Source organism: Cervus elaphus, chromosome 11, assembly GCF_910594005.1.
Source record: "Cervus elaphus chromosome 11, mCerEla1.1, whole genome shotgun sequence".
In the NCBI taxonomy this organism is placed as follows: Eukaryota; Metazoa; Chordata; class Mammalia; order Artiodactyla; family Cervidae; genus Cervus; species Cervus elaphus.
In genome coordinates, this window is record NC_057825.1 from 67,329,789 (window position 1) to 67,356,330 (window position 26,542).

Sequence of the window (26,542 nt, forward strand, 5' to 3'; positions counted from 1 at the left end):
CCTTAAGGCAGTTTGCTTTGAGAAAGAGATGATTTGTTCCAATTTTGGAAGGCAAAAGATTTCCTAGATTTAGGAAGGGTAAAGGAAGTGAAGGCCTTTCTAGCCAGTGGCTGCTGAAGTAGTAGGTCCTTGCCACAGAGAGAATTAGCCAGAAAAGGAATGTGCCGAGGCTCATAATGTTCTCCATGGTGATCAAGCAATAATCTCATGGCAACGTAGAGCCAATGTTCTAATTAGGGAATGTTCCCATTACTATAGTGGCTTCCTTGATGGGTCAGCAGTAAAGACTCTGCTGCAGTGCAGGAGACACAAGAGACACAGATTTGATCCCTAGGTGCAGGAAGATCCCCTGGAGGAGGAAATGGCAACTCACTCCAGTATTCTTGCCTGAATAATCCCAAAGACAGAAGGAGCCTGGTGGGCTATAGTTAATAGGGTTGCAAAGAGTTGGATACACGGCACTTATTAGTATAGTTGCTACCCTCAAGCCTAGAGGCTTAAAAGAATATCCTGCTTACAAGTCTACAGTGTGGATGGAATTTAGCAGGGAGAACTCATTTCTGCCATCCATGTTGTAGAGGGCGGCTCGAAGCCTGAGAACTGGAATAACTGGACGGCTTAGTCACTCAGAGGTGTGGCGTGGCATCCTGGGAGAACTCAGTCACCTGGGGCTTGGCACAGCTGAGGCTCTGCAGGCATCTCCCTCCATGCCTGTGTGCCCTTCCCAGCGTGCTGTTCAGGGTAGCTACACTTCTTACACATCTGTCAGCTTCAGGAGACCAAAGGCACAGCGTCCAAGAGAATGAGCCAGCCAGGTGCAAGAGAATTGTTTATTCTAACCCAGTCTTGGAAGACTCTCAGGGTAAGCTCCACTGCATTCTGTTAGAATCCAGTCACTAAAGCCGGTCTCTCTTCAGGGTAGAGGGGAATCAGATCCCACTTTTAGTGAGAGGAATGTCAAAGAATTTGTGGACTTGTTTTAAAATTACCACAGTATGTAGGTGAAGAATTATAGGAAAATACACCATCTATTTATTTACACATTCATTCAACAAATACTTACTGACTCTTACCATACCCTAAGTGGAGAAGGGAATGGCAACCCACTCCAGTAATCTTGCCTGGAGAATTCCATGAACCGAGGAGCCTGGCAGGCTTGAGTCCATGGGGTTGCAGAGTTGGACACGACTGAGCGACTAATACACACACACCAAGTAAGCGTTGTTTTTTAACATTTAAAATATTTTGGATATTCTAGCTCAAGACAGCTCCCATTTGGACATGATTTTATGCACTGAGAAACTTTTATTTTATTTTAGGCCTAGAGTACTCAAACCAGCATAAAGTATCAGATGATAATGAATCATACATTTCAAGAGGAGTATAATCTGAATAGCACAAGCAGGTTTTTATTGGAACTCATTAAAAGCCTGAGCTAATTGGTATAAATCCTCAATTGATAAACAGACTCTAGAAAAGGTAGTTGTGGAACAAATTTGTGTAAAAGCAAATCATCTTTCCTACCAGCTTTATACTTGTAGTGACTGACATAAGAAAAGTTTTCCTTTACTTCCAAAATATTTCCAGGCACCTGTGCGTGAATGGATTGGTTGGAGAGACAAAGGGTTATCAGTTCAGTTCAGTTCAGTCACTCAGTCGTGTCCAACTCTTTGCAACCCCATGAATTGCAGCACGCCAGGCCTCCCTGTCCATCACAAACTCCCGGAGTTTACTCAAACGCATGCCCATCAAGTCAGTGATGCCATCCAGCCATCTCATCCTCTGTCGTCCCCTTCTCCTCCTGCCCCCAATCCCTCCCAGCATCAGGGTCTTTTCCAACAAGTCAGCTCTTCACATGAGGTGGCCAAAGTATTGGAGTTTCAGCTTCAGCATCAGTCCTTCCAAAGAACACCCAGGACTGACCTCCTTCAGGATGGACTGGTTGGATCTCCCTGCAGTCCAAGGGACTCTCAAGAGTCTTCTCCAACACCATCAAAAGCATCAATTCTTCGGGGCTCAGCCTTCTTCACAGTCCAACTCTCACATCCATACATGACCACTGGAAAAACCATAGCCTTGACCAGACGGACCTTTGTTGGCAAAGTAATGTCTCTGCTTTTTAATATGCTATCTAGGTTGGTCATAACTTTCCTTCCAAGGAGTAAGCGTCTTTTAATTTCATGGCTGCAATCACCACCTGCAGTGATCCTGGAGCCCCCCAAAATAAAGTCTGATACTGTTTCCACTGTTTCCCCATCTATTTCCCATGAGGTGATGGGACCAGATGCCATGATCTTAGTTTTCTGAATGTTAAGCTTTAAGCCAACTTTTTCACTCTCCTCTTTCACTTTCATCAAGAGGCTTTTTAGTTCCTCTTCACTTTCTGCCATAAGAGTGGTGTCATCTGCATATCTGAGGTTATTGATATTTCTCCTGGCAATCTTGATTCCAGCTTGTGCTTCTTCCAGCCCAGCGTTTCTCATGATGTACTCTGCATATAAGTTAAATAAGCAGGGTGACAATATACAGCCTTGATGTACTCCTTTTCCTATTTGGAACCAGTCTGTGGTTCCATGTCCAGTAAAACAACAGAATGGGAACTACTAAAGATCTCTTCAAGAAAATTAGAGATACCAAGGGAACATTTCATGCAAAAATGGGCTCAAAGGATTATCAGAGACCTCCAGATCCAAAGCATCATATTTTTTTTCCCTCAAAATATTTTCAGTTGGCATTTATCCTCTCCATCTTGGCTTCTGGAACATTACCTTTTGTCTTCCTTCTACCTCTCCAGGGGATCTTTCTCAGTGGGCGTCTCTCTTACTTTGTTCAGCCCTTACTTGGTGATCTCTGGGTTTCTGCTCTTAATCCTCTCCTCCTAATCTCCATCTACTCTTTGAATGAGTTCATCCTAGATTTAGCACAAAAGCTCCAGATTCATATAATCCATGGTCTGTTTAGTCTCCACACTTGACTGCACTGTACCCACCCCCACTTACGCCCTGGATCCCCTTCCCACCCATACCTCTCTCATCCAGTGTGCTCCTCCTCCTCATTCTGAAAGTCGACAGAATCAAGAGTTCTAGATGCTCAACATCCATGCACAGTCAACCATAGTGTCCCATTGAGTCTAACAGTCTTTCATCTCTTCCATCCTTATTGCTCTTGGTTTACATCAGGCCCTTTTCCATTTGTCAGGAATATAGGTCAAGGTTAGCTCTGAGGTTTAGGGCCTTTATTTGAAAAATATTTAAGATTTTTGCCTTCTAGCAATAGTATTTGGCTCTGAACACCTCCAATTGATGGGTCTCAGCGGTGGGGCGGGGGGGGAGGTGGGTCCTTTGTCAGGAAGAGAAAATTATAGATCATAATGTTTGCATTTTATCTTCACAATAGTTGAAGTTTATCTTAAAACAGCCATGGAAGAAGATGAAGTGAAAAAATGAAAACCACTGAGCACATGGTTATTAGTTATCTGTTGTGTAATCTGGCTACAGAGACAAATACAGCATGATCCCTGCCCCCAGTGGACTCATAGTTTAGTGAGAAAAGCAAGCGATTACAATTTAGGATGATAAGTGCAATGATGAAGGAATGTGTAAGGTGTTGTTTGAGGAGAGTTTTCATTGTCTTAATTATCATAAACCTGAAAGGCAGTGGTGGAGGGAGTGATACCCTGTCTAAGAAGGTAAAACATGGCTTCCAGATGTAAAACGGCTCTCTCTTACCAAAATCATGATAGCTCTGGATCATGACATTGGGAATTTGGGGAATTCTGCCAGCTGTTCTCTCAAGTTACTCAACCTATTCCATTCCCAATCTCCACATCTCTAAAATGAAAAGGTTGGTTTAAATCAGAGGTTGGCAAACTTTTTCTATAAAGGGCCAGATAATAAATACTTCAGAATATGTGGTCAGTATAGTCTGTCATAACTATTCAGCTCTCATCTTGTAGTGCAAAAGCAGGCACAGACAATATGTAAACAGATGGACCTGGCTGTAATTACAGTACAACTCTTAATTACAAAAACAGGCAGTGGGCTGTATTTGGCCCATGGGATGTAGTTTGCCAATGCCTGGTCTAAATAATCTCCAGGATGCCTTCCAGACTTAAATCCATTGGTTCATGAAAAGGCAGTTCTCAAATACCTGACATACTTTGTTTTTTTTTTCATTTATTTTTGTTGTTGGTTAGTTGTTGACTGGTTAGCTCAGTAAAGATGAACATGGAATTTAGAATTTAAGGTTTGGAGTTCGAGTCAGTGTGGGTCAGTTAGCTTCGTCTCTGTTCCATGACCACAAACCACACCAAAGACTTTAACATATTCATGCTCCTGCTTGGAGCTAGGTAATGCTGCATGCCTGGACATGTGCCATCCTTTCCTACTTCTAACACAGCCCCTGCACTTGCTTCCCTAATGATGGTGCAGCACATCCTTTTTACATATATCCCAACATCATGGAGTTGTTTTCAAAAGAGCATCATATTTTAAAGGAAATTTGTCAATTTAATAGCAAGCGTTAGGGAATCCCCATGAATGGAGAAGCCTAGGAGGCTGCTGGGGTCACAAAGAATTGGGCACACATTGGGGAATCTGTAGGTAAACAGAAATGCCTCATCACCTTTTAATAAACCAAATGGTTTTTATGGCTACTAAACAAAAGAATCCTACAAAAGCATGCTGCTGTGCTTATAAGCAAAAGCAGAATAAAAAAACCACGTAACACAAATGCCAACAATTCTCCCCACTTTCCCTGTAGTTGACATTGTTCGTCAGTCCTAGTACTTTTCCATACAGATCCTGGATGTGCTCTCAGTACCCCTCCAAGCATACTGAACCAGGAAGCTACACTGAGTTGACCGGCATTCCTGTGCTAGATTAAAACTACTGTCCTATGCAACAAAAGTTACTATGCCTTATTTTTCCCATCACTTTCCATCCCTACCACCAAGTTGCTACTGCTGCTAAGTCGCATCAGTCATGTCCAACTCTGTGCGACCCCACAGACAGCAGCCCACCAGGCTCCTCTGTCCCTAGGATTCTCCAGGCAAGAATACTGGAGTGGGTTGCCATTTCCTTCTCCAATATATGCATGCATGCTAAGTCACTTCAGTTGTGTCTGACTCTGTGCGACCCTATGGACAGCAGCCCACCAGGCTCCTCCATCCACAGAATTCTCTAGGCAAGAATACTGGGGTGGGTTGCCATTTCCTTCTCCAACCACCAAGTTACTCTTATTTTAAAAGATATATTGAGACATATAACACTGGATGCAGCAGCTATAAAATACAACTGTACAAAAATGAATATAAATCTCATCTAGATGGGAGCATATATCAGTAAACTTTCATAGAGAAAAACTTGGCATTGTTTATTAAAAACCTACATATTAGGTGGGTACTTGGGGCTTCATTATTCTACTTTTGGGTAGGTTTGAAACCTTCTATTAAAAAAAAAAGTCTTGGGAGAACAAGATGGTGGAGGAGTAGGTGGACGTGGAATACATCTCTCTCCACGGATACATCAGGAATACACCTTCAGACACAGGAGTATATGCAGAACACCAGCTGAGAGCGGACAGGAGTACCTGACCAGAGGAATATACAGAACCACGCAAAACTCGGTAGGATGAAGGAACCAGGGGGAAAAACAGGAGTGTTAGTAGGACTGGACCTCCCTCAGTGGGTGGGGGAACTGAAGCAGGGGTCTGATCCCCACATTGGGGCAATTATCTGAGTCAGAGGAGAAACATTTGAGGCTGAGAGTGAAAGAGCTGATCTGTGGCAGCCTAAATGGAATGAGAATCAGAGAGTCCTTGCTGCAGCCCTATATACCCCGGACAGGGATGAGGGTCCCCTGGAAGGCACAGTGGCTGGGAGTTGGAGTTTGGGAAGTGTGGATAAATCCCAGGGCGAGGGCTGCTGTTGACTGTGGAGAAATGGATCGAGGGGAGGTGAGGGAGGAGGTTGTGGTGGGAAATGCCTGTGGAGGAAAGCCAGGTAGCCATGGAAGCAAGGTGATACTGCTGAGTCAGGTGTAGGGGGTGGAGCCATCATCATAGCCTGCCTGTCCCCACACGCCAGCGTCTGCAGCTGAACAAGAGAGGCTGGCCCATCAAACGCCTGACGCACTGAACTATAGAGCAGGACCCCACCCAGGGCGCCCCTTTAAGTGCCTGACGTGCTGAACTACAGAGTAGGACCCCAGCCAGGGGGCCCCTGACACCCTGAACAACAGAGAAGGACCCCCAGGCAAAGGAGCCCTCTAAGTGCCTGAACGGGTGGAGCTATGGAGAAAGACTGGCCAAAGAGGCCTGCTGATCGCCAGCTACAAGAGGCTCGAAAAAAGACTCTGATAGAGCCCTAACTCCTGTGGTGGAGGCAGTCCCTGTCCCTGCACACTTGGCACCACCAGGATCCCCGCAAGCCAAGCAGCTGCACCACCGTCACGCTCAGCTCTCACTGGGGCAGAGCTGCCACAGGCAAAAAGTCTTGCACCTATGCGTGCAGGGTTGCTTCAGTAGTGTCAGACTCTTCGACCCTGTAGACTGTGGCCTTCCAGGCTTCTCTGTCAGGGAGGGGGATCTCCAGGCAAGAATACTGGAGCGTATTGGCCAATACTGGTTGCCATACCCTTCTAGAGCACTGTATTTCCTGCTGCCCCAGCCGCCGACTCCCCTGAGTACCTGGTGCTGCCAGAACCCCTGCGACCCAAGCAGCTGCACCACCTCCTCACCTGGCCCTCACAGGGGCAGACCCAAGTCCTCCAGGGCAGCCTCAGGAGCAAACCCCAGTAGAAACCCACATGCAGAGGTGGAAATAAAACCACAATTGAAACCCAGGGGCAGTGTGGCTAAGGAAGAAGACCCAAAACCTTCCACATGATCAAATAGGCAGACTGTGTCTATGGAATATATAAAAAGGTCATTGGGAGCTCCCACAAAAGAAAACACACTAGCTTTGATAGCTGTGGACATTGGAGGGAAGAACACACAGGAATAGGACCAGATTAGAATCTGAGATGCCCCCACAGCAGATCCAGAGATCAATGCAATGCTGGAGGGCATCCTAGGGAGGTGAGGTGGACTGTGACTCCCAGCGAGGGAAAGAACTCTGATAGCAGTGACTCAAAGAAAAACATTTATTATTCTTATGTCTTGATTTGCTCTGTAGATTCTTTTGGATTTTTTTTCTTTTTTTTCCTCCCCCCACCCCCTGTTGTAGTTGTCGATTTTATTGGCACTATGAAATCTAATTAAGCTTTTGAGCTTTCTTTTTTTTTCCTCAGTCATATTTTTTACTGCTGTTATAAACCTCTGCCTCTACCTTGGGCCTTTGCAATTCTGTGGAGTTTTCCTTTTTATTTCTCTTTTTTTTCATTTTAATTTTTTAAATCTATTATTATTTTTTCTACATTTATTCCTTTGTTTGCTTTTCCTACTGTTCTTTTCCTCTTACAGTTAATCTTTAATGTATATAAATATTCTTTATCTACCTCTATTTAACTTTGCATATCTATTCTTTCTTTTCTTTCTTTCCTTTCCTCTCAACATATTTGTTAGTTTTGTCTTCATTGTTTTATTCCCCAATTTGCACCGTTCTCCAATTTTGTTTTCAAGTTTGTGTTTTAGTTAGTTTTGTTCTGATAGATATAATTTTTGGTTTCCTTTGTTTGCCAGGTCAATCTATTGTACTTTATTTTTGTTGGACTGTTTTGATTTTGCATATGGGTGTATATGTATATGTGTATATTCAGTCATACTTTTTATTGTTGTTATAAACCTCTGCCTCTACATTGGGCTTTTGCAGTTCTGTGGCGTTTTCCTGTTTGTTTTTTTTTTCCTTTTCTTCTTTCTTCTTCCATTTCTTTTTTTACTTTTCTCTTTTTTATAATTTTAATTTTTAATTTTGTTAAACATATTATATTTTGTCTACATTTATTCCTTTGTTTGCCTTTCCTACTGTTCTTTCCCCCTTGCAGTTAATCTTTAATGTATACAAATCTTCCTCTACTTCTATTTAAATTTGTATATCTATTCCTTCTTTCTTTCCCTCTCAACATTTTGTTAGCTTTATTTTCGTTGCTTTATTCCCCAATTGGCACCTTGCTTTAGTTTTGTTTTCCAGACTATGCTTTAGTTAGTTTTGTTCTTAACTGGTAAATATAATTTTTGATTTACTTTGTTTGCCAGGTCAATCTACTGTACTTTATTTTGTTGGACTGTTTTCACTTTGCTCATGGGTGTATAATGTATATATTCCATTATTTTAATTATTATTTGCCTGATTCTGTAACTGCGATTTGTCTGTGGTTCATCTTTGGTTTCTTGTTTTTGGATACTTGTTTTAATCTCACTTAATGCCATAAGAAACCACTTGTGGAATCCTCGTTCCTGACCAGAGATCAAGCACTGAGGCTTTGGAGTGGGAGCACTGACCCTAAGACCCTAGACTACCGGAGAACTAACTTTAGGGAGTATCAAATAGTGAAAACTCACACAAAGGAAACCACTTGAATACAAGACCCTGCATCACCCAACCACCAGTAGCACCCTGTGCAGGACCCTCATTTAAACAACAAACAAAACCAAAATACAAACCCAGTCATCAGCAGACAGGATTACCACCTCACTCAGCCTTGCCCATCAGAGGAAAAACAAACATACAAACAAAAACTCAGCACGAATCTCACCCTATATGAAACTTACACAAACCACTGAACAAACCTTAGGAGGGCAGAAACAAAAGAAGGAAAGAAGTCAACCTTGAAGCCTGGGAAAAGGAGACCTCAAACACAATAAGTTAAAAAAAAAATAATGAAAGGGCAGAGAAATACTACACAAATGAACAAACTAGAAACACACAAGTCCAAATAAATGAAGAGGAAATAGACAAACTACCTGAAAAAGAATTCAGAATAATGATAGTAAAGATGATCAAAAACTTTGAAAACAAAAAGGAGAAAATGCAAGAATCAATTAACAAAGCCCTAGAAGAATTAAAGAATAAACATACAGAGACAAACAACACAATTACTGAAATTAAAAGTACTCTAGAAGGAATCAGTAGCAGAATATCTGAAGCAGAAGAACAAATCAGTGAGCTGGAAAATAAAATGGTGGAAACAACTTCTGAAGAGCAGAATAAAGTGAAAAGAATGAAAAGAACTGAGGATAGTCTCAGAGACCTCTGGGACAATATCAAACACACCAACATTTGAATAATAGGGGTCCCAAAAGAAGAGAGAAAGGGTATGAGAAAATTTTTGAAGAGATTATAGTTGAAAATTTCTCAAAATGGAAATGGAAATAGTCAATTAAGCCCAAGAGGCACAAAGTCCCATACAGAATAAACCCAAGGAGAAACACACCAAGACACATATTAATCAAACTAACAAAGAGTAAACACAAAGAAAGAATATTAAAAGCAGCAAGGGAGAAGCAACAAGTAACATACAAGGGAATGATCTTTCAGCAGAAACTCTGCAGGCCAGAAGGCAATGGCAGGATATATTTAAAGTATTGAAAAGGAAAAATCTACAACCAAGATTATAGCACCCAGCAAGGATTTCATTCAAAATTGATAGAGAAATAAAAAGCTTCTCAGACAAGCAAAAGTTAAGAGAATTCAGTACCACAAAACCAGCTTTACAACAAATGTTAAAAGGGACTTACATAGTCAAGAAATACAAGAGAAGAAAAAAGATCTACAAAATCAACCCCAAACAATTAAGAAAATGGCAATAGGAACACATATCAATAATTACTTTAAATGTAAATGGATTTTTTTTCATTTATTTTTATTAGTTGGAGGCTAATTACTTTACAATATTGAAGTGGGTTTTGTCATACATTGACATGAATAAATGTAAATGGATTAAATACTCCAACCAAAAGATACATACTGGCTGAATGGATACAAAAACAAGACCTATATATATGCTGTCTACAAGAAACCCACGTCAGACCTAAAGACACATATAGACTGAAAGTGAGAGGATGGAAAAATATATTCCATGCAAATGGCAAGCAAAAGAAAGTTGGAGTAGCAATCCTCATATCAGACAAGAGACCTTAAAGAAGATTACAAGAGATAAGGAAGGACACTGCATAATGATCAAGGGATCAGCCCAAGAGGAAGACCTAACAATTGTAAATATCTATGCACCCAACATAGGAGCGCCTCAATACATAAGACAAACACTAACAGACATAAAAGGAGAAATTGTCAGGAACACAATAATAGTAGGAGACTTTAACACCTCACTCACACCAATGGATAGATCATCAAAACAGAAAATTAATAAGGAAACACAAGTCTTAAATGATACATTAGATGAGATGGATCTCATTGATATCTTCAGGACATTCCATCCAAATGCAGAAAAATACACCTTCTTCTCAAGTGCACATGGAACATTCTCCAGGATAGACCAAATCTTGGGTCACAAATCAGTAAATTTAAGAAAATTGAAATTATATCATGCATCTTCTTCGACCACAATGCTATGAGACTAGATATCAATTACAAGAAAAAAACTGTAAGAAACACAAACATATGGATATTAAACAACACATTTCTAAATAACCAACAGGTTACTGAAGAAATCAAAAGGAAAATAAAAAAAAAATTTCTAGAAACAAATGGCAATGAAAACACAACTCAAAACCTATGGGATGCAGCAAAAGCAGTTCTAAGAGGGAAGTTTATAGCAACACAATCCTACCTCAAGAAACAAGAAAAATATGGAATAGACAACCTAACGTTACACCTAAAACAACTGGAAAGAGAAGAACAAAAATCCCCCAAATTAGTAGAAGGAAAGAAATCATAAATATTCGAGCAGAAATAAATGAAAAAGAAATCAAAGAAATAATAGTAAAGATTAATAAAACTAACAGCTGGTTCTTTGAGAAGATGAGCAAAATTGAGAAGCCTTTAGCCAGACTCATCAAGAAAAAAAGAGAGAAGAATAAAATCAACAAAATTAGAAATGAAACAGGAGAGGTTACAACAGACAATGGAGAAATACAAAGGATTATAAGAGACTATTATAAACAACTATATCAATAAAATGGATAACCTGGAAGAAATGGACAGATTCTTAAAAAGTTCAATCTTCCAAGACTGAACCAGGAAGAAATAGAAATTATGAGTAACCCAATTACAAGCACTGAAATTGAAGACATGATCAAAAATCTCCCCCAAAAACAAAAATCCAGGACCAGATGGCTTCACAGGAGAATTCTATCAAACATTTAGAGAAGAGGTAATGCCTATCCTTCTAAAACTCCTTCAAAAATTGTAGATGAAGGAACACTTCCAAACTCATTCTACAAGGCCACCATCACCCTGATACCAAAACCAGATGAAGACAACACAAAAAAAGAAAACTACAGGCCAATATCACTGATGAGCATAGATGCAAAAATCCTCAACAAAATTTTAGCAAACAGAACTCAACAACACATCAAAAAGCTCATACCATGATCAAGTTGGGTTTATTCCAGGAATGCAAGGATTCTTCAATATATGCAAATTAATCAAAGTGATACACTATATGAACAAATTGAAAGATAGAAACCATATGATCAGCTCAATAGATGCAGAAAAAGCTTTTGACAAAATTCAGCACCCATTTATGATTAAAACTCTTAAAAAAATGGGTATAAAAGGAACCTACCTCAACATAGTAAAGGCCATATATGATAAGTCTATGGCAAACATTCTCAATGGTGAAAAACTGAAGCATTACCCCTAATATCAGGAACAAGACAAGGGTGTCCATTTTCACCATTATTATTCAATAGTTCTGGAAGTCCTAGCTACAGCAATCAGAGAAGAAAATGAAATAAAAGGAATCCAGATTGGAAAAGAAAAAATAAAGCTCTCACTGTTTGCAGATAACATGATACTGTACATAGAAAACCCTAAAGATAGTATCAGAAAATTACTAGAGCTAATCGCTGAATTTAGCAAAGTTGCAGGATACAAATGCAATACACAGAAATCACTTGCATTTCTATATACTAACAAAAATCAGAAAGAGAAATTAAGGAATCAATCCCATTCACCATTGTAATAAAAAGAATTAAATATCTAGGAATAAACTTACCTAAGGAGACAAAAGAACTGTACAGAGAAAATTATAAGACACTAATGAAAGAAATCAAAGATGACATAAACAGATGGAGAGATATTCCATGTTCCTGGGTAGGAAGAATCAATATTGTAAACATGACTATACTACCAAATGCAATCTAGAAATTCAATGTGATCCCTATCAAATTACCTATGGCATTTTTCATGAACTAGAGCAAAAAATTTCACACTTTAAATGGAAACACAAAAGACCCCACACAGCCAAAGCAGTCCTGAGAAAGAAGAATGGAGCTGGAGGAATCAACCTTTCTGACTTCAGATTATACTACAAAGCTGCAGTCATCAAGACAGTATGGTACTGGCATCAAGACAGAAATACAGACCAATGGAACAAGATAGAAAGCCCAGAAATAAACCCATGCACCTATGGGTACCTTATTTTTGACAAAGGAGGCAAGAATATAAAATGGGGCAAAGACAGCCTCTTCAATAAATGGTGCTGGAAAACTGGACAGCTACATGTAAAAGAATGAAATTAGAACACTTCCTAATACCATACACAAAGATAAATTCAAACTGGATTAAAGACCTAATGTAAGACCAGAAACTATAAAACTCTTAAGAGGAAAACATAGGTAGAACACTCGATGGCATAAATCAAAGCAAGATCCTCTATGACCCACCTCCTATAGTAATAAAAATAAAAGCAAAAATAAACAAGTGGGACCTGATTAAATTTAGAAGCTTTTGCACAGCAAAGGAAACTATAAGCAAGGTGAAAAGACAGCCCTCAGAATGTGAGAAAACAATAGCAAATGAACAATTGACAAAGGATTAATTTCCAAAATATACAAGCAGCTCCTACAACTCAGTGCCAGAAAAACAAACAACCCGATCAAATAGTGGGAAAAAGACTTAGACATTTCTCCAAAGAGGACATACAAATGGCTAACAAACACATGAAAAGATGCTCAACATCGCTCACTATTAGAGAAATGCAAATCAAAACTATAGGGTCAGAATGGCCATCATCGAAAAGTCTACAAACAATAAATGCTGGAGAGGGTGTGGAGGAAAGGGAATGCTCTTGCACTGTTGGTGGGAATATAAATTGATACAGTCACCATGGAAGACGATATGGAGATTCCTTAAAAAGCTAGGAATAAAACCAACATATGACCCAGCAACCCCACTCCTAGGCATATACCCTGAGGAAACCAAAATCGAAAAAGACACATGTATCCTGTTGTTCATTTCAGCACTATTTACAGTAGTTAGGACATGGAAGCAACCTAGATGTCCATCAACAGATGAATGGATAAAGAAGTTGTGGTACATATACACAATAGAATATTACCCAGCCATAAAAAGGAATGCATCTGAGTCAGTTCTCATGAGGTGGATGAACCTGGAACCTGTTATACAGAGTGAAGTAAGTCAGAAAGAGAAAAATAAATTGTATTCTAATGCATATATATGGAATCTAGAAAAATGGTATTGAAGAATTTATTTACAGGGCAGCAATGGAGAAACAGACATAGAGAATAGACTTATGGACATGGGGAGAGGGGAGGAGAGGGTGAGATGTATGGAAATAGTAACATGGAAACTTACATTACCGTATGTAAAATAGATAGCCAACGGGAATTTGCTGTGTGGCTCAGGAAACTCAAACAGGGGCTCTGTATCAATCTAGAGGGGTGGAATGGGGCGGGAGATGGGAGGGAGGTTCAAAAGGGAGGGGATATATGTATACCTATGGCTGATTCATGTTGAGGTTTGACAGAAAACAACAAAACTCTGAAAAGCAATTCTCTAATAAAAAATTTTTTTAAAAGTCTTAAGAGTGTCCAATGAAGGTAAAACTATTAACAGTAGTTGATATATGATATTATATATAAGTAGGCTTTCTTTGTGGCTCAGCGGTAAAGAATGCACCTGCCAATGCAGGATACACAGGTTCTATCTCTGGGTTGGGAAGATCCCTTGGAGAAGGAAATGGCAACCAATGCCAGTATTCTTGCCTGGGAAATCCCATGGACAGAGAAGCCTGTCGAGCTACAGTTCATAGGGTCCCAAAGAGTTGGACATGACTTAGCGACTAAACAACAACAACAACACGAGTTATGTAAAAGTATAATCTAAATTAAGTGATAATATAGAGCTCAAAATTCTCCAAGCCAGGCTTCAGCAATATCTGAACCATGAACTCCCAGATGTTCAAGCTGGTTTTAGAAAAGGCAGAGGAGCCAGAGATCAAATTGCCAGCATCCGCTGGATCACTGAAAATGCAAGGGAGTTCCAAAAAAACATCTATTTCTGCTTAATTGACTATGCCAAGGCTCTTGACTACGTGGATCACAATAAACTGTGGAAAATTCTAAAGGAGATGGGAATACCAGACCACCTGACCTGCCTCTTGAGAGGCACCTGACCTGTATGCAGGTCAGGAAGCAACAGTCAGAACTGGACATGGAACAACAGACTGGTTCCAAATAGGAAAAGGAGTACGTCAAGGCTGTATATTGTCACCCTGCTTATTTAACTTATATGCAGAGTACATCATGAGAAACGCTGGATTGGAGAAAGCACAAGCTGGAATCAAGACTGCCAGGAGAAATATCAATAACCTCAGATATACATATGACACCACCCTTATGGCAGAAAGTGAAGAAGAACTAAAGAGCCTCCTGATGAAAGTGAAAGAGGAGAGTGAAAAAGTTGGCTTAAAGCTCAACATTTAGAAAACGAAGATCATGGCATCGGGTCCTATCACTTCATGGCAAATAGATGGGGAAACAGTGTCAACAGTGGCTGACTTTATTTTTTTGGGCTCCAAAAATCACTGCAGATGGTGATTGCAGCCATGAAATTAAAAGACGCTTACTCCTTGGAAGGAAAGTTATGACCAACCTAGATAGCATATTAAACAGCAGAGACATTACTTTGTCAACAAAGGTCTGTCTAGTCAAGACTATGGTCTTTCCAGTAGTCATGTATGGATGTGAGAGTTGGACTATAAAGAAAGCTGAGCTCCAAAGAATTGATGCTTTTGAACTGTGGTGTTGGAGAAGACTCTTGAGAGTCCCTTGGACTGCAGGGAGATCCAACCAGTCCATCCTAAAGGAGATCAGTCCTGGGTGTTCTTTGGAAGGACTGAAGCTGAAGCTGAAACTCCAATACTTTGGCCACCTGATGCAAAGAGCTGACTCATTTGAAAAGACCCTGATGCTGGGAAAGATTGAGGGCAGGAGGAGAAGGGGACGACAGAGGATGAGATGGTTGGATGGCAACACTGACTCAATGGACATGGGTTTGGGTAGACTCCGGGAGTTGGTGATGGACAAGGAGGCCTGGAGTGCTGTGATTCATGGGGTCGCAAAGAGTTGGACACGACCGAGCAACTGAACTGAACTGATAGAGCTCATACTCAGTTGGTAAAGAATCTGCCTGCAATGCAAGAGACGCGGGTTCAATTCCTGGGTTGAGAAAATCCCCTGGAGAAAGAAATGGCAACCCACTCCAGTATTTTTTCCTAGAGAATTCCATGGACAGAGAAGCCTGGCAGGCTACAGTCCATGGGGTTTCAAGAGTCAGTCACCACTTAGCAACTAAAGCACCACCACAGAACTGAAATAACTCAGTGTCACCTTATTGTAGAAGGTTTTGTGCCTATGATTATCTAGCATATATAAAGTTATAAAACAAATTTGACTATTGAAACCATTTTACTAATCTCTTACTATGCATACTAGATGATGTAAAAGTTTATAAATGAATGAAATATTTCTGTGAAAATAAATGAAGATTACTAAAAGTACTACCCCCCAGGAGGGAGAAGAATATCTAGAGGAAAAGCAAGAGGGAGGCTTATTTTTCACTGAATATGCTATTTTTCCTTTAGAATTTTTTTACATCTAGCATGTATTGTCTAATTAGATAAATAAAATGTGACAGCCTCACACTGGTCAGAATGGCCATCATCAAAAAATCTACAAACAATAAACGCTGGAGACGTGTGGAGAAAAGAGAACCCTGTTAAAGTGTAAATTGGTACAACCATTATGGAGAACAGTATGGAAGTGTCTTTAAAAAATAAATACAGAACTACCATATGACTCAGCAATCCCACTCCTGGGCATATATCCAGAGAAGACCATAATTTGAAAAGATACGTGCACTCCACTGTTCATTGCAGCACTATTTGCAATAGGCAAGATATGGAAGCAACCTAAATGTCCATTGACAGAAGAATGGATAAAGAAGATACCATACATATATAGAATGGAATATTACTCAGCCATAAAAAGGGACATAATAAGGCTTCCCTGGTGGCTCAGTGGTAAAGAATCCACCTGCTAGTGCAGGAGACACGGGTTTGATCCTCAGTCTAGGAAGATCCCACATACTGTGGAGCAACTAAGCCCATGTACCACAACTACTGAGTCTGTGCTCTACAGCCCGGGAGCTGCAACTACTGGGCGCAGGTACTGCAGCTAATGAAGACTGCATGCCTAGAGCCTGAGCTCTGCAACAGGAGAAGCCATCGCAATGAGAAGCCCGTCCACTGCAACCAGAGAGCAGCCCCCACTCACCACAACTAGAGAAAAAGCCCAAGCAGCAACGAAGACCCAGCACAGCCAGAAATAAATAAATAAGGGGCAAAATAATGCCATTTGCATTAACACAGATAGACCTAGAGATTGTCATACTAAGTGAAGTTAGATAAAGACAAATATGTGATACTGTTTATTTGTGGAATCTAAAATTTAAAAAAAAGGTACAAAAGAATTTATTTACAAAACAGAAATAGAGTCGCAGATGTAGAAAACAAACTTATAGTTACCAGGGGGAAAAGGAAGGGGAGGGATAAACTGGGAGAGTAGGACTGACATACACAGTACTATACATAAGACAGACAACTAACAAGGATGGGTAGCGTCCTACTCTGCTCAGTACTCTGTAATAACCTATGTGGGAAAAGAATCTTAAAAAGAATGAATATATGTATCACTGATTCACTTTTCTGTACAGCAAAATCTAACATTGTAAATCAACTATACTGTAATAAAAATTACCTTTTAAAATGTGACTCAGTGATTCTCATCCTAAAGTATCATTGAGGATACGGGTAAAGATTTTGCCTCAAGAATGTCCATTGTATGTAACAAGAAAATAGTTAAAGCAATTTAAATGTCCAACAATTAGGAATGTAAGTGCATGACTGTATTTCCATATAAAGGACTACTAGCTGTTAAAATTATTAAGATGAATTTTTATTAATAAAGATGTTTGTAATATGGTATTGTTTTTTAAAAGCAAGTTGCAAAACAAGATGTATAGTATGACCTCACTTTTGTGGGAAAATATACATGGAAAAATATCTGAAAGATGTAGAAAGTGGTAATGGTATCTCCTGAAATATGGGCAGTTTTTTTCTTTTCTCTTTGCTTGTTTTCAAATTATTTTCAAAATTCTCCAATGGATATGTATCAATTTTAAATGAATAAAAAGATTGCAAATGTGTTTGAAAAATGCCTAAGAGAATAAAAACTTTTTTTCCTTTTCCTATGGGAAAGAACCAGAAAAGGCCACAAGTACTCTTGCCTGGAAAATCCCGTGGATGGAGGGGCCTGGTAAGCTGCAGTCCATGGGGTCGCGAAGAGTCGGACACAACTGAGAGACTTCACTTTCACTTTTCACTTTCATGCATTGGAGAAGGAAATGGCAACCCACTCCAGTGTTCTTGCCTGGAGAATCCCAGGGACGGTGGAGCCTGGTGGGCTGCCGTCTATGGGGTCACACAGAGTCGGACACGACTGAAGCGACTTAGCAGCAGCAGTGGCATGGGAAAGAACAATCTGAACATAGATCAAAATATAAATTGTGATCAAAGCCAGTACAATGAATGCTGAAATTTTACTGGCAATGTCTCTTCTTGGGAAGTAATGACATCCAGAGTTAACTACTATGCAATATTTTACCAATGGTGTTGTTTCTCCAAAGGTGTGTTATAGGTAAAGATATGTATTAGTCGCTCAGTCACGTCTGCCTCTTTGTGATCCCATGGACTGTAGCCCTACCAGGCTCCTCTGTCCATGGAATTCTCCAGGCAAGCATACTGGATTGGGTAACCATTCCCTTCTCTGGGGATCTTCCCCACCCAGGGGTCGAACCTGGGTCTCCTACACTGCAGGCAGATTCTTTACCATCTGAGTCACCAGGGAAGCACCCATGTTAACAACTCCAACATGGTAATAAGGGGTGATTTTTTTCCCCTGTGTATAAATAAGTTTTATAGTATTGAAAAACTGTTAAGACTAACATATTTATGATGTATTATTAAGAAAGGAAAATGGTAGCTAAAGTACCCAAACTAACAATATGGAGACACCAGACATTTTGAGTAGGAGACTTTTTTTTCTTTAAACAGTAGTTGTTAGATGCCATGAAGTAGGTGGCAATGCCTTAACCATATGGATGCTGTGAGGGCCAAGGGTCTCTTCCATTCTTGTCTAGGAGAGTGTGCTAACCTTCTCTCCTTTCATACAACACAAGTGGGAGATTCTTAGAGATTAAAATAGATTAGTGAGGCTGTGGCTAGATGGTGGAGGGTCTTGTACAGCTTGCTGAGGACGTAGAATTTTTTCTGTAAAGATGAGAACTGAGTTGTATTTCTGAATGAAGAGTCAAGCTGCCTGTAGAGGATAGATTAGAGGGAGTAAATACTAAAAGCAGTATACGTAGATATTTATAATTTCTTTAAAGAAATTTCTCCTATGAAGGATAAAAAAGAGCAAACATGTAAGCTGTTTAAGTTTCAGCTTCAATTTTTTTTTCCGGAAAAAGATGTATGAAATATAAATACAGAACCCATAGCAACTGCTATGTAAACTGCTATAATGAATATAGTTAGTAATATGCTTGATGTTGCATTTTACTTTGACTAAATATTAATAAGAAATTACATTAAATTGGAACTTACTTTGTCCTTATAAATACTCTATTAGACAAACTAGGCAGAGCTTGGATGTTCATTATAAAACAGCACAGGCTGACATGCCAAATTCTCCTAAATGGAATTCACTTAATACACTAGATTCTATAAATCTGCTCAGTCATTTTCCAGAGCTTGGTATCCTTAGGATTGTTATTGTTAAATCCCTACATGGCTGCTCCACACTCTGAGAGCCATCAGCCTCTCCTGGTGAGAACCTCAGGAAGCACTTGCCAAGATAAAGCACGAGAAGATGCCCCTATTCCTATCATGTTCCAAGATTTTTAGGGAAAATGTTTTTAAATTGGTTTTTAAATTGGTTTTCTTTCCTGATCTAAAATCAGAAGTTAAAAATAGTCAAGTGGTATTAGTTTACTTACAAAATTTAGATCTGTTAAAAATATGTTTATGAGAGTGCTCCCTCTCTGTCACACAGTCCCACAAAGCTGATCCTCAGTTTCCTGTGGTTGGGAGTGACATGGTGAGATACACGACAGATGATGAGATCCAAGTAGCCAGATGTTACTGAACAAGTAAACTCAGATCCAGGTTCACATTGGCCTGGCTCTCTTTTAGAGAATATAATTCAAGGGCTGATAAATTCTTGATCAATTCAAGGGCTTGAATATAATTCAAGCTCACATAATTCAAGGGCTGATCTGAAATTTAGCTTGAGTAAATAAAGAAGAGCAGCCCCATTCAAGTCAGCCAGTAGAGCTGGATCCTTTTAACTCAAGGTCAAAATAAACTGTGTGTGTGTTAGTCATTCAGTCATGTCCAACTCTATGCAACCCCATGGCCTGTAGCCCTGCCAGGTCCCTCTGTCCATGGGATTTCCCAGGCAAGAATACTGGAGTTGGTTGCCATTCCCTTCTCCAGGGCATCTTCCTGACCCAGGAGTCGACCCCTGTCTCCTGCATCTCCTGCGTTGCAGGCAGACTCTTTACCATCTGTAGTATTTTGTGGCTCATAAACCTTTCCACAGTTATATACATAGTCATGAGCCTCCTTAAAAAATTTTGAAGTGAGCCTCCTTAAAAATTTTAAGTGTTTGCACAGTATCTGGCAGGATTTCAACGGAGAAAGGGTGGGAGGGGGAACTAGACAACCACTCTAGAACTTGGAACTTGGTCCACAGGAAATCCTTGAGGCCTGATGGAGTCATGCTGTTCTAGCACAGAGATAAAATTTATCGGTATATTTATTCAGATCAAGGTTGTTTAGATGAGGAGGTTTTTTTCCCTTCTTTCATATCTTACCTTGCACAGAACTTTAATATTAGGAAGCCTGAAAGAAGTCTAGAGAATTCAGGACCATCTCAGTTCAGGTTGCCATGGCATTTTCTAAAACTGAGCCCTGTACCTTTCTTGTTGATGATGTAAAAATTATGCACATGCTGAATAAGTTAATACCAAAATTTAATTAACATGATGTTTTCCTTTTCCTGTTCTGGGACAATAAAACTAAACACTATTACAAAGTGTAATATGTAAAAAGAAAATGAAAGTAAAGTCATTTGTGACTTTATTGTCTGTTTCTCAGGTTGCAACTGAATACAGGTATTTTGGTTTAGGTAAAGGATATGGAAAGCACCATCATTGATCTTTATTGTGGCAGCACAAAACTGCTGCTATGATGACGTCATTCTCCTTTGTATCCATGTTAGAGAAACTGGTCTGGTCTCTGTAATGTTTTCTTTTCCAGCAATACTGAGGCTCATAAAAAACTCTCCTTATAGCTTTTCCCTCCATATGCTTCCATATAAAAGCTTAGTTTAAAAAATTTGACATTGCAGTAATTTTTGACAAAAATATTTCACTTCCCTAGATTTCTCTTTTAGTCTCAGACAACAGTAACTCTATAGTTCAGTATGATGCTGGTCTTTGTGAAGCTCAAGAGACAAAGCCAGACACGTGTGCATACTGCAAATTCCTGTTTTTCTTCCACAAATAACCTTTGTAACTATTGGCAGTATAGGTATCCTCTCCCTCCCCTCTTTGGCTGGGAATGGAGAGGTGGCAAGAAAGTTGTGGGGACATCTGCACAGAAGTTTTCAGACATAAAGATTTAGAAATATTAACTAATGACTTCAATGAGATTTTAAGTTTAACATCAGTAATTACAAAATCCACAGAGTCTATGCCTCCTGAAGGCTGCGTAGCTTCCTTTGGAATTTTTTTTTGGCATAAAAAGAGAACATGCTATTAATTAATATGCAAGTAATATAATTGTATCTTCTAAGGGTACATTTGAAACACTGTTTAAATTGCAGGAACATAATATTTGGTAATTTTCTATTGCATGCCCAGATATATTAAGATTTGCTCCCCATAGTTCATCATTTATTCAAAATTGATTTTGGACAGGCTCTAGTTTGATTACATTTGAATAGTCACAGTTTTGTCATATTGTTGCTAGACAGCAACACAAAGATAAACACAGCCAGAACAGCTTTGTCAGAGGACAGTCTGCTCACCACAGTTCCCAACAGGAATCCTTTCTAGGCTTTCTACTTCCCTAATCTCAATTGTTCTTTTCAGATGAAGACAAGCTGACCCCTGCTAAGCAACTTCTTATAAAGAGGTTCATGACAAATGCTATCTTTATAAAAAAAAATTCCACAATTGCAGTGTGAAATGACCCTACAGGAACCTGTGTTCTAGCACTGAAGATCTCCTGTGAGAAGAGCATTAAGACTATTGTCTTCAGTTGATTGATCAGTGCATTCATTCTGCATCAACAAATATCCATGGAGCATTTGTCATGTGCAAAGTAATAAGAGTGATTCAAGAACATGGAAAGTATAGTCTGTCCTTGAGGAGTTTACAGTCTTGAAGAAGAGTACAAGATGTATTCAGCAACAGTCTGCCTGTCAGAACTGGATCATCATCTGACTCTTGCATTGTACCCAGGAGGGAATGACGGCAGAAAGGTGAACTGACCTGCCCAGACCACACCCCTGGCGTAGAATCACTGGGAGAATGACAAGACCACTGGCTATGGAGCAAGCCACTTACCTATCACTCACTGATGGTACTGGACACATTACTTAACCCAGTGAGCTGAGCCAGACCTCAAAAGGCTGATCTGGGTTGAAAGGCTGGTGAGAAGAGGAACACAGACTTCCTCTTGGACTGCTTTCACTCATGTTTACTGTGTGACCTGGAAGCAGGAAGTGTGAAGTGTGCGTACAAGATAAGGATGAAAGCAAGCTGATGCAGCTTCTCCATGCCTCCCTAGTTTCTCAGGCCCTTGGCTAAAGTTCATTTGCCAGGGCTCCACAGGGAGTGAAAAACCTGCCAGGTCAAGGACTCCAGAACCACAAACTATGGCCTTTTACACGCAGGCTATCGTAGTTAGACACTTCCATATTCCATTTCTCAATGCTCTTGGGGACCTAGCATAGGCCAGCCTTCTATACCTGCTAAACTTCAGCTCCCTCACCTATGATATTTAATAGTATATCTATTCTAAGCCTTAGGCAAGATGGACTATGTAAAGTGCCTAGTATGGTGCCTGACCACAGAAGGTGCTTGCTAGATGGCTCTCTTAGTTGAGGAATTGACAGTAGGATTCAAGTCTCTCTCTCAGCCTAATGCTCAGCCATTTAATACACAAATGGAAACTGCTATTTAGGAAACTGTTATTCACTTTGGAATGAAACATTAAAGGGAGAGATAAAACTCATTATTTGCAGAAAGCACTACATGTATAGAAGTCCTAAGAAATCTGTTTAAATTTATTATCCCATGAGTTTATCAGTGTGACTGGGTTTATAATGAATTTACCATAATTAGATGCTTTCCTTTAAGTTCAATAACTTAATAGCCAGTTCAATAACATAATAAAAAGGAAATAAATTCCATTCCAAAAAAAGAAAAAGAGATGGGATGGATAAATTTAACAGAATTGCCTATGACATTTATAAAGAAGATTTAAAGACTTATGAGCCATATGTAAAGAAAACTATAAAAGTATATTAGAATGATGAGCAAATTGATATATATATTGTTATCATAGGCAAACAAATTTTACCAAGTAAAATTTACTATTTGTTAAATGTTAAAATTCTGCACTAACAAGCCATAAGTTATGATGCTGATCTAGTTCCCAGGAAATCCTAAAACAAAGTATAATAATTAAATGATTAAAGTAAAGAAGTGTGGGACATATAGAAATAAATTTAATGTATCATATAACTATCATAATTAAGAAAGATAATATTTATTTAATAATTGCCTAATTCTATTTCATAATTGCCTAATTATACTTTCATAATTGCCAGGGTAACTGGCAAACAAACACAAAACAAAAAGTGATTTAGATAAGCTCTTATAACACATTACAAGAGTAAGCCTCTAGTGGATTAAAAAGAGTAAATATTAGCTTTAATTCTTAGAGCTATGAGGGGAAAAAAAATCAAATATTAATGAAATCTTTAGAGGAATAATATCTTTGAAAAGCTTAGGGCAGCAAAGAAAATCACAAAGGAAAAAATAAATAGCTCAACAACATCAAGTAAAACAATGGTTCTAACATAAAAAACTAACAAAATTAAAAGAAGAGAAATGTACTTGGAAGTATCTGTATTGATCATGTAGAACAGTAGTATATATAATAGATAAAGAACTTACTCAAATTTTCAAAAATGTTAAAAGCTCAATAGATAAATAGTCAAAGTATATAAACATACAATTCACTTATGAAGAAATACAAGTAAACTGTATACATTAATCACTTCTTAGAAGGATATTTATAATAGCAAAATACTGGAAACAAAAAAACATGCCCAATATAAATAACAATTCAATAGACTGTTATACAGCCATTAGAATTGTAATTATGAAAACTTAAAAAATGTTATTATTTAATGGTGGAAGGAGTCAAATAATAATTCTGCTTTATAATACACATCAAAAAAGGCAACAATGAAAATCACTATTGACAAAGAATAGTGGAATCATGGGTAATATTTTTCCTGTAAATTGAGAAGGAATAAGGAAACCCCTATACTAATAGGTGAACAATACTAGTTATTAAACATTACAGATTCTAACACTGGTTGTGTTTTTCAACATACAGATGAAAGCACAGAGTTAGAAGAAACCAGGAGTATTAGTGTCAAATGGCAAGTTATTGAGCTTCCTAGAGTAAGGACCTTTCACTGCTCCAGAACCTACAGAGAGGACTCATGTTTCCCAAAGGCACTAGAGAATGCGGGAACACACCCTGAGAGTCGAGTGTGCGATTCTGTCACACCTTCATGGAGCCTTGTTCTGGGCTGTTGATACTGTTTGTCTTCCTTCCTGGTGCTGTATTTTTACCATAAAAATTGCTTTAAAACTTTACCTGGATTTGGACAAATATCTCCTTTTACATGTGCATTTACTTTTTGTCACTTCTAGTATATTTCTATTTATTTTTATAGCCCTTGATCTTCTCTTTCACAGCCTCCCATGTGTAAGGCATAATTTAGATTTCAGTTCAGTTCAGTTGCTCAGTTATGTCTGACTCTTTTCGACCCCATGGACTGCAGCACGCCAGGCCTCCCTGTCCATCACCAACTCCTGGAGTTTACTCAAACTCATGTCCACTGAGTCGGTGATGCCATCCAACCATCTCATCCTCTGTCATCCCCTTCTCCTCCTGCCTTCAATCTCAGGGTCTTTTCAAATGAGTCGGTTCTTCTCATCAGGTGGCCAAAGTAATGGAGTTTCAGCTTCAGCATCAGTCCTTCAGGACTGATTTCCTTTAGAATGGACTGGCTAGATATCCTTGCAGTCTAAGGGACTCTCAAGAGTCTTCTCCAACACCACAGTTGAAAAGCATGAATTCTCCAGCAATCAGCTTTCTTTATAGTCCAACTCTCACATCCATACATGACCACTGGAAAAACCATAGCTTTGACTAGATAGACCTTTATTGGCAAAGTAATGTCTCTGCTTTTTAATATGCTGTCTAGGTCGGTCATAGCTTTCCTTCCAAGGAATAAGTGTCTTAATTTCATGGCTGTAGTGAACATCTGCAGTGATTTTGGAGCTCAAAAAAATAGTCTCTCACTGTTTCCACTGTTTCCCCATCTATTTGCCATGAAGTGATGGGACCAGATGCCACGATCTTAGTTTTCCGAATGTTGAGCTTTAAGCCAACATTTTTACTCTCTTTCACTTTCATCAAGAGGCTCTTTAGTTCTTCTTCACTTTCTGCCATAAGAGTGGTGTCATCTGCATATCTGACGTTATTGATATTTCTCCTGGCAATCTTGATTCCAGCTTGTGCTTCATCCAGTCCAGCATTTCGCATGATGTTAAGTTAAATAAGCAGGGTGACAATATACAGCCTTGACGTACTCCTTTCCCAATTTGGAACCAGCCTGTTGTTCTATGTCCAGTCCTAACTGGACATAGAACAGTTGGTTCTTGGCCAAGTTGCTTCTTGGCCTGCATACAGATTTCTCAGGAGGTAGGTCAGGTGGTCTGGTATTATCATCTCTTAAAGAATTTTCCACAGTTTGTTGAGTTAATAACTCAGAATAACAGACATGGATTTGAACCCTGACTCAGTTATGTGACTTTGGGCAAATTACTTACTTGTAAACCTTGGAAACTTATTTTATCTATAAGATAAAAATAATAATATTTCATAAGGTAATTATGAGGTTTAAACTAAAGAAGATAATTCATGTAATGTACTTGGGTGTTATATCTACTTGGAACACTGTAAACTCCCATGTAAAGACATATTTATATGGTACCTGAAACACTAATCAAAATTTTAACTCTTCAGAAAAAACTACAACTCACAACCTTAAAATGACTCTGTTTCTTTCAATACATTTGATAGATCAGATCTTGTTATCAGAGAGTCATGGCTTAATTGAAAAAAGGAATTTCCCTTATTTTTCTGTCTTGTGTTTGCCTTTTTAAAGATGCTTTAAATCCCTTATGGATTGGAGTCATGTATAAATTGATAGAGATACCAAGTTTCCTTAATCACAGCACCTAACTGAAATTTTTTATTTACTAAAATTGGAGAGAAGACAGAGAAAAATGCATTCATTCAGTCTTGGCTTTATAAGTTTAGTAGTCTAACCACCTCATTTCACTACTGAAGGCTGTGGAATCATCAGAATCAAAATACAGAACTATTTGATACTTTCATATTTAAACTTCTGAAATGAAAATGAATCTCAGTTGAAAAGTTCAAGTAGGGAAGAAGGGGCATTTTAAAGGAATTAAAATGTGGTGGCTCAGGTTCAAAGTAGCTACGGTTGGCAGAAAATCAAAGCTTTCCAAGTTGTGTCTTAGTTGTCAGTGACTGGAGTGTAGGTTTTCTGTATATGTGTTTTTTAACACTCCTTGAAATTGATAAGTATAACATGAACATTACTTGGACTTTATTTGATTTTATTTGAATTTCAACAGCTACCAACAGATGTGCTT

The 26,542-nt window shown here is 39.0% G+C and overlaps 1 protein-coding gene and 1 non-coding gene across 3 annotated transcripts in view; both read right to left on the reverse strand.

Moving 5' to 3' along the window:
• ACYP2 (acylphosphatase 2) overlaps nt 1–26,542 on the reverse strand; it is a 175,220-nt gene that overhangs the window by 17,698 nt on the left and 130,980 nt on the right. The window lies entirely within an intron of this gene.
• On the reverse strand, nt 18,531–18,658 carry LOC122704188. The gene has a single exon (XR_006343800.1). It is a non-coding gene; the product is annotated as a U6atac minor spliceosomal RNA (small nuclear RNA).